This window comes from Hirundo rustica, chromosome 5 (assembly GCF_015227805.2).
Source record: "Hirundo rustica isolate bHirRus1 chromosome 5, bHirRus1.pri.v3, whole genome shotgun sequence".
NCBI lineage: Eukaryota > Metazoa > Chordata > Aves > Passeriformes > Hirundinidae > Hirundo > Hirundo rustica.
Window position 1 is genome coordinate 9,829,150 of NC_053454.1, and position 7,226 is coordinate 9,836,375.

The window sequence follows — 7,226 nt, forward strand, 5'->3', positions numbered from 1 at the left end:
CTATATCTTTGCCTGAAAGCCCCTAATTGCAAAATCATAATAATTTGGAGATAAGGAGGTTTACATTTTCCATTCCAAGGGAAGCTCTAGCTTTCCCTAGCACACAACGATCTTTCAAAATTGAGACATACAGACACACCAGTTCTGTGGGCCTGGGCTCAAAACACACAAAAGTTTGTGGATACAAAGATAAGAAACCCACATTGGAAATAACTTGGAAGAGGCACACAAACTAAAGACTCTTAACATCTTAAACTCGTACAGAAGGCAAATTATCAAACCATTTTCAGCTTCTCTCCCCTCCAGAAAATTTTATGACACAGCACACTTAGTGAGTGGGGAAATACCCCATCCTATAATTGTGCTTTTCCTATGGCCACTCTGGATGGCTGCAGCTATGAGTTTGTTTCTCCTTCAGACTGAAGAAGGACAATAAAGGTACATATATTCTATAAGAGTTATGGCCATTAGACAGCTATAGAGGATAATAAAAAAGTCATCCTAGGGAAAAAAAAAAAAAAAAAAAAAAAAAAAATAAAACCCCAAACCCTTCTCTAGCTCCTGAAAATAATCATCAAGGGTTATTATTATGTGGTAGGGAGATCAGCATGGATTTCAGGTTGCTGAAGACCTGTATCAAGCTAAGATTTGAAGAAATAAAGGATTTTAGTGACCTTTCTATCACCAGTTTTTCATAACATCTAACTTCAGGCATCTTCTTATTAGCTGTGTGGGGTTTTCCGACCCCCCAGAGGTTTTATGTAGACAGTATAAAAAATTTGTAGATTGTAGATACATATGCATGCAATATATGTATATAGATAGAAGTAGATATGATATAGGTATATATGTATGCAAATTGCACACATAAAGATGTTATCAACCTAATTCTAGGTGATATCTGTGGAACAGGTGACTAAAAGCAAGGTACTGGGATACTCTGGTTTTACTCTTCATCCAATGCACATTTTTATTTATCTGACAGGTTTAATAACCAAAGACAAGTGAAGCATAAAGATGTTTATGAAAACAAGCAGCCCTTATAAGTTTTATGGAACATTCTATGCAGAATTTTTTCATCAGCAAGAAAAAGCTGATAAAAATCAGCAACAGTGTAATGATTTTTTTCTCTTCCTCTTAATCAGCAGGCAAAAAAATCTGGGAGTAGAGTGGGGAGAGTTTTTTTCCTGACAAAAAAATTTTCAGCTGTCAGACACAATGAGAAGAGTTGTTTATATACAGGTTATAATGTATAGACAGAATGAATTAACATTTTAAAGTTGAAAAATTTAGAGTGAAAATAATGAGTTTGTCATATGGCTTTGCAAAAGTCTTCATTTTTTCAGTCTAGTTTATGCATTCAGCTTTTAATATTAGGATCAAGATTACATCTCATTCTTTGAAAAGTAAAATCTCTGCTCTCTGTGAACTTGATAACAAGAATTACTTGATAATGTTCTGTTGCCTGTATTTTATTTTTGTTTTTTCATGCAGGAAATCAGAGTAGGTGACCACAATAGTCCTGCCAGGTTTTAAGTTTTAATAGAAATGAACAAATTAGACATTATAATGGACTTTTTTCTTTTTTACTTGAAAGGCAAAGAAATGCAAATTTAAAACCAGGGCAGTGCAACACTTAATGACTGAGCAGCTAACTCTCTTATACTATTAAAATGAGTTGGTTCCAGTTTTTTGCACTTAATAAGATTCTCACATAATAATTTATTTCTTAAAAAAAAAAAAATACCTGCATTGAAACAAAACACTGAAAAATAATCAGGCAGAGTTTTTATTAAACGGCATTGTGTCTTTCTATACAGCTTGAAGGTTTTTGGGTCTCAGGACTGTTGAAATCTTATCTCAGTCACTGGGACTGCAGGCTGGGACCCCAAGGACACTTGCAGGCTGAATTCGGTGTCAGCAGGAATGTCACCATAGGATGGTGGCCAGACTGGCTTTTAGTGAAAACATAACTCAAGAAAATAGTTTCTCAGTGCCTATTGGACATTATAACCTTTTTTTTTTTCAGGATATTAACTTACTTAGAGTCTGATCTTGTTCAGTGTAAATAGTTCAACAGCTGACAGATGCTTGAACCTTCCCTAAGAACTTTAGTAGGGAATATATTTCTGGGAAAATCCATTACTTGATTTTCCAAGTAAATATTAAGCTAATATTCTTTAGCCGGATATATAATTCCATGCAATGCTACAGGCCTGGGAGAGAGTGATTGGAAATCTGACTGGTGGAACCTGGGTCTGCCAGTGGGCAGCAGCTGAACATGAGCCAACATGTGCCCAGGTGGCTAAGGAGGCCAGTAACACCTGGCTGGGATCAGAAGCAGGATGGTCAGCAGGACCAGGGCAGTGGCTGTCACGCTGTACTACCACTTGTAAAATCACACTCAGACCATGGTTTTGACTTGGACCTCTCACTACAAGAACACTGAGGTTCTGGAGAATGTCTAGAGAAGGACAATAGAGATGGAGAAGGCTCTGGAACAAAAGTCTGATGGGGAGCATCTGAGGGAGCTTGGGGAAGCCTGGAGAAGAGGAGGCTCAGGAGGGGCCTTATCACCATCTACAACTCCCTGAAAGGAGGCTGCAGCCAGGTGGGGGCTGGTCTCTTCTCCCAGGTAACTAGTTACGGGGTGAGAGGAAATGGCCTCAGGTTGTACCAGGGAACACAGATTGGATAGGAAAATTTCTTCACCAAAAGGAGCTCCAGGGAAGTTGGTAAGTCACCATCCCTGTAAGTAGATGTGTAGATGGGATGTTTGGGGACATGGTTTGGTGGTATACTTGGCAGTGTTGTGTTAGTGGTTAGACTCAATGATCTTAAAGTTCTTTTCCAACCTTAATGATTTGATGATTCTCTATAAACACAATTGATCCAAACATTAAAAGATTGGAAATGACACTATGTTTATTGTTTCAAACTGAAACCAGGGGGCACTGATCAGTTTTTCCAGAATGATTAACTGACTATTCAGTTCCTTAACTCATGCTACCTTGTAATCTATCTCTTACTCAAACCAGAAATGTGCTTTTTAAAAAAAACTAATTACATCAAACCACTTCAGTCATGTAAAACTCCTACTGACTTCAGAGGTCAGGCACAATGATGTTAGAAACATGGGACTTGAATTATGAGACACCATTTGCAGCTAGAAGTGAATGTCTAAATAACATGGCACTTCAGACTAAAAACTGTCTCAGGACCCCAAAGATTTTAACAGTTAAAGGAAGATTTGAGGATGTTTTGTACATTTACAGCTTATGCTATTATAAGTGAATTGAGAAATCAGCTATGAAGGTTTAATCCTCAATACAATAAAGAGGGACAATCCTAGTAAAAGTTCCAATATATTCCCTTTTCCTCCAGTGATGCTTATTTCTATCACACTCATATTTGGTTTCTCAGTATATTCTGCAGAGATTTGCAGAAGTACACTGGTAATGAGAAAAGGTGGAAAACAATTTAAAGATGTGAAGAACAAATTTTAGAGTGTTTCTGTTGGTGAAGGATGAAATTAAAGCAATAAGTAGAACCAAAAAGAATTCAATAAATGAAATGTAATTTGTATATGTCAGCTACTGAGTCCATTAAAGCAAGGGGAGGTACATTATTTTAAATAACAAATTCAGACATGCCTAACTTGTATATCATTGACAGCATCATTGCCAAATAAAATCTTTAAATTTCAACCTATTTTGTTCTCTTTTTCTAGAAAACTCCTGAATTAACTTTTACCATGAGAAGTAAGGACAGAGGTGAATGCAAATAAGGCAATACCACAGTATTCTTTCAATAAAATAGGAGAGTAACAGCCAGAGACAATGTGGTGCAGAGGCTCAAGTTTTGATTTGTACATTTTCCTTAGCAGGATAATGTCTCTGAATCAATACCGCTTGAAGCCTGAAGCACATTTGCAAAGGTGAATGGTCTGTTGCACACTTCACACCATCCTCCCAAGCTCTAGTAGAAACCACTGGAAAATGTGACAAAAGTTGCAGAAGGGTTGACATTTCTTCTAACAAACACTGTCACTGAGAGATACATTGTTTGGCTGAAAGTAATGAATGCTTTTAAATGTTGCTCTTGTGGGGTTTTTTGTTGTTTGTTGGGGTTTTGTTTGTTTGTTTGGTTTTTTTTTTTTTTTTTGGTTTTTTTTTTTTTTTTTTTTTTTTTTTTTTTTTTTTTTTTTTAAGTTTATAGTAATGATAAAGTTATTTATGATTATAATAAGTTTTTAATCAATGTGTCCATAAAACTGGCATTGGAAGAATCTAAAAATAGCCAAGGCTGCAAATAGTGCTGAAAACATTGATGTAGTAATGGATGAAGTGGTATTAATTGCAGACAAAATATATTCTTCCTTGCTGTCTAGGGGCAGTTCCAGAAGAAGCAAGGAGACAAGCTGAAAGCAATCCATGGCAAGAGTCTCCAAACCACAGGAAAATCCCTTCCCTATCTTTTCCTTTATAAAGCTGTGCAATTTCCCCTCCTACCCCCATCAAGTGGTGCAAAACCTTTTGCTTTATGGCAAAACACTCACTAGGATACTTTGCCTGGCTAGGTTTCTGCTGTCTGTTGAGGGACAGTGAATTTAAGTGTCATCAATGTCATTGACTCTAACGAGTATTCCATGGGCAGCTCTGCCCAAGAGGTCATGCTTCCACTGATTTTGAAACAATAGATGTCAGGTTTTCTACCCTACAAAGCAAGTTTCATTATCTGCAGCCATTAAATAACTGTTTCCTGTCAGTCTAGGGTTACAACTTTGTGGACCAAAGCCTACTGGTCACATAGGTCAGTGAGTTGTATTTGAGGGTTCTTGTAAGAAGTTGAAAATCCTCTAGAAAGTAGAGGCAGGGGGGCTGGATGTTCAGCTTATCTTTTTGAGTTACATGCCCAGTGCAGGGCTTCCTACAGGTGGAGGGGAAAGGATTTGATGACTCTGCTGTCCTTTTTGTTATGATCTTCTCAGATGAAAGAAAAGTGAGATTCTTTTCCCATGGACACTTAAGAGGCAGTAGGACCTAAAAGCAGAAATCACTGTTGTATTAATAGAGGAACTTGGTATCCAGTGTGCAGAAATAGGTAGAAGAACCTAAAGTAACCCACATGGCAGAGAAACACTTATGGGGGGAAAGATGTGAATCATGTAGAGACACTGAGGATAGAAAAAAAAAAAGTATACTTTTTTATAAGAAATGTGATATCACTTCATCTTAAAATATTTAATAATTATTATATACACTTGCAACTGCTATAGTTGCAATTACAAGTTGCTGTAAATTTACAAAGAGTTGAGCCTGGAGAATGTGTGGGTTTTAAGATATTATCCATACTGTAGTAATTTTGGAAATTCTTGACCAACAGTAGTGTTACAAGATGTCAAAATTCCCTTTTCATGTCTATTTATTTGTTCTACCTCTTTGAAAATGTCACTTCACAAGAGAGATGCTTATGTTTTTTATATGCAGTCAGTGTGTTTCCACAACACAAATCACACTCTAAAGCACTTTCATTGTACTCATCACACCAAGCTCCACAGAATTTACATAACAAACTCCAGCAGCAGCCCCCTCACCTCCCTGGTGCTGTACAGCCTGAGAAAAGCTCTTTAGTAGTTTGTGACTTACTAATGGTAATTCAGACAGGATCAAATTTACTTCTTCAATTTGATGCCCTGTATATTTCTTTAACTGAAAATTTAGAATTTATTTGTCACTACTCACTGAACAATAAGAGTTCAAATAAAAAATATTGAAGAAAAATAATAAAAAAACTAAAAATACACCCAAAAACCCCCCAAAATTGAACCAAACCAACGTAACAAAACCAAATAAAAACACAAATGAAATGAACAAACAAACAAAAAAACCCACTACACCAAAAACCCACAGAAGACCCTCTAGAAAACAAATAAGCCAAACAAAACACAAGAAAACCAAACAAGACTCAAAAAACAGATGAAGACTTGGTACAACCTATAAAGGTTTTATCCACAGTCTTCATGGAGCATGGGTCTCAGAGATTGTGAGAAAAAGCCAACACAATAGACAAATAAGTTTGGGTTGATAGACCCTTCTTCTTTCTCAAATATCTAAAGTTAACCTGATCTTAACATTTGTTCACTGCTCACTGACTCCTGAAAGGGCCTCAATTTTTCATCTCCAGAAAAGATCAAAACTACTTGAAATTGCTGTTCTATGACAGTGAATATGCATTTTCCTACCTTTTTTCTTTGTGGTGTCATAGGGACACCTGAGGGTCTAGTTATCAGCAATATTTTCCGGTTATATTCATGTTCTGAATGCTGACTTTAGACTTTAACCAAAACTACCTTAACAGAGCACAGCTTTTTCCTGAAACAGGATGAGAATAGGTGAGATATCTCAGTGGTTTGAGACAGCTCACCTAACCTTCCAGTGTATCTATAATTCAACACGTTGCAAGATAGGTTGAATTTTGACAAATAAAAATAAATAATGTTTTTCCCAAAAAACTCTGGAAAAAGGAAAAATGTATGGAACAAGAAACAGCATTCTTATGGAAGAAAAAATTAGCCAAAAGAAAAAAAGGGAGAAAGATTATTTCCTAAATATAAGGAGGTATTGAATAGTGTAAGTTCCAAATCCTCAAAATAATCTATTCATAGCCCAGAAAATGACATAGTCCTTACTACATAAATGTATTTTTATATAAAAAGTATATTACCAAAAGTGGGAAATACTGTATTTAGTGGAAATTTAATCCTTGCCCCTAGCTGGTGCAAAATTAACCCTAGAATTCCTGCTAAAGACTCTGAGCTAAGCTGATCTTTTTACACTTTCCCAGCATGTTCCTGACTTTCAGTGAAAAGCTGAAAGTGCTAAATTCTTGCCATTAAACACCTGCTTAATTCCAGATTAATACCAGAAATAGATGCATTAGCTTTAAAAAACCCACTCTTATTGTTCAGAATTTTAAACTGCTGCTACTATACAAGAAGTCAAGCTGGTTCTACCTTTGTAGAACTCTATGACTAACAAGTTCACCTGTGTTCTAGGAAAGCTCTCTGCATAATGGATGTGACTTTTAAACATTAATTACATATTCAATTACTTATTATTATTCAGTACTTAATGCAGGTGTACTTAAAAGGAAAATTAGCATCTGGTACCCAGCCTATGCAGCTTACAGTTTAATATGGATTGAATAGTTCAAGAATGTCAGGC

General features: G+C 36.2%; 1 long non-coding RNA gene across 1 annotated transcript; it reads left to right on the forward strand.

The window, feature by feature from the left end:
* The first annotated feature begins 2,617 nt into the window (after positions 1-2,617).
* On the forward strand, positions 2,618-5,128 carry LOC120753325 (uncharacterized). Its single transcript, XR_005701053.1, has 4 exons — positions 2,618-2,735; positions 3,731-3,773; positions 3,887-3,937; positions 4,391-5,128. It is a non-coding gene; the product is annotated as an uncharacterized LOC120753325 (long non-coding RNA).
* Positions 5,129-7,226: the final 2,098 nt, after the last annotated feature.